Here is a 2,027-nt window from a genome sequence, read left to right as displayed (position 1 = left end):
CGGTCCTTGGAGAGGGACATCATGCTTGGTAGGGTGGAAGGACAGCGCAGGAGGGGAAGGCCCTCTATGAGGTGGATTGATTCAGTGACTGGGATAATCAGGATGGGTGTATCAGAGACGGTGCGATTGGCACAGGACAGAGCAGAGTTTAGTACTGTTGTACATAGGGTCGCTATGAGTCTCAAGCGACTCGACGACACATAACAACAACAACATAGGTCTTTTGTGTCTCTAATTAGATTTGCACCCAAGTATTTAATCTTGTGATTAACTATGGTCATGGGTATTATCTGAGAAGCTGGGCTCATCCCTAGTCATTGTCCAGCTCTCTGATGCATAGCAAGTGATTGCAAAGACCATGGCATGAATCAGGCGCACCTTAGTCTCCAGACTGAAATTGTTGCACTTCAGTACATTAGAGAAGAGAGGTCTCTAACAGCAGACTTTCCAATCACAATATGTCTTTTAATTTCGTGGCTGCTGGTGCCAAGAGTGTTGACTGTGGAACCAAGCAAACCAAAACTGTGAACAGTCTTAATCTCTTCACCATCCATTATGATGCTGCCAGTCGAGAGATAGTGGCCTATAAGTTTCTATTTTGGTGGTGTTTTTGCCTGGTTTTAGTATCAAGAATATAATGTTTACTTCATAGAATGAGTCTGGGAGAGTTCTATATTTTTCTATTTTCTGAAATTCTTCATGTAGAATTGGTGACAGTTCTCTGAATGTTTGATAAAATTAACTAGTAAAGCCATCTGGTCCAGGGCTGTTTTTTATTGGAAGTTGTTTTATTTCCTATTCAATTTCCTCTTTTGTAATAGGTCTGTCCAGCTGTTCTTCTTCAGTCTGTGTTAATTTGGGCAGGTTGTGGGTTTCTACGTATTTGTCCCTTTCCTCTATGCTTTCATATTTGTTTGAGTAGAGTTTTTCCCTAGTATTCCATTGTTAACCTCTTTATTTCATTCAGTTATGTTGTGGTATTGCTCCCCTCATCTCTTATTCAGATTATTTGTGTCTTTTCTTTCTTTCCTTTTGTTAGTTTTGCTATTGGTTTGCCAATTTGACCCAGCAATTCCACTACTGAGAATATACCCTAAAGAAACCAGAACCATCAGATAAGCAGATGCACACTCATGTTTATTGCTGCATTATTTACAATAACAAAGGAATGGAAGCAACCCAAATACCCACCAACAAATAAATGGATAGAAAAACTATAGTGCATTCACACAGTGGAATGCTATGCAGCACTGATAAACAATGAACTCGTAAAACATTACACAATATAAATGATCCTGTAGGATATTATGCTGAGTGAAATATCTCTATCACAAAAGGACAAATATTGTACAACACTACTGTTATAAAGAAGAACTTACATGGGGTTTTGGGAGGAGAATAATGAAAGAGTGGATGGAAAATGAACACTGCAACTGAACATACAAAGGAATTAACTGTTTAAAAGGAGTATGGTGGTTGTTGTTTTTGTTGTTATGTGCCATCAAGTTGCAACCCTATGTACAACAGCTCTGAACTCTGCTCTCTCCTGTGCCAACCTTATTGTCTCTGGCATACCTATCCCCATTACCATATCCATCTCGTTGAGGGTCTTCCTCTGTTGTGCTGTTCCTCCACCCTCCCAAGCATGATATTCCTCTCCAAGGACTGGTCTCTCCTTGCAACATGTCCAGATTATGTAAGAAGAAGCTTGAGAATCCTTGCCTTTAAGGGGCAGCCTAGTTTCATTCTCTCTAGAATGAATCTGTTTGTTCTCCTGGAAGTCCATGGTGTATTCAATACTCTTCTCTAGCACCACAGCTCAAAGTTATCAAATCTCCTTTTGTCATCCCTATTCATTGTCCAGGTTTCTGATGCATAGAAAGTAATTGCAAAGGCCATGGCCTGGATCAGGAGCACCTTAGTTTCCAGACTCACATCATTGCTCTTCAGTACTCTGGAGAGGTCCCTGACAGTAGACTTTCTCAATGTACATAGTCTTTTAATTTCCTGGTTGCTGGTACCAAGAG

Source organism: Elephantulus edwardii, unplaced genomic scaffold, assembly GCF_000299155.1.
Source record: "Elephantulus edwardii isolate Elephantulus edwardi_28Jun2011 unplaced genomic scaffold, EleEdw1.0 scaffold00126, whole genome shotgun sequence".
NCBI lineage: Eukaryota > Metazoa > Chordata > Mammalia > Macroscelidea > Macroscelididae > Elephantulus > Elephantulus edwardii.
This window is presented reverse-complemented; position numbering follows the sequence as displayed.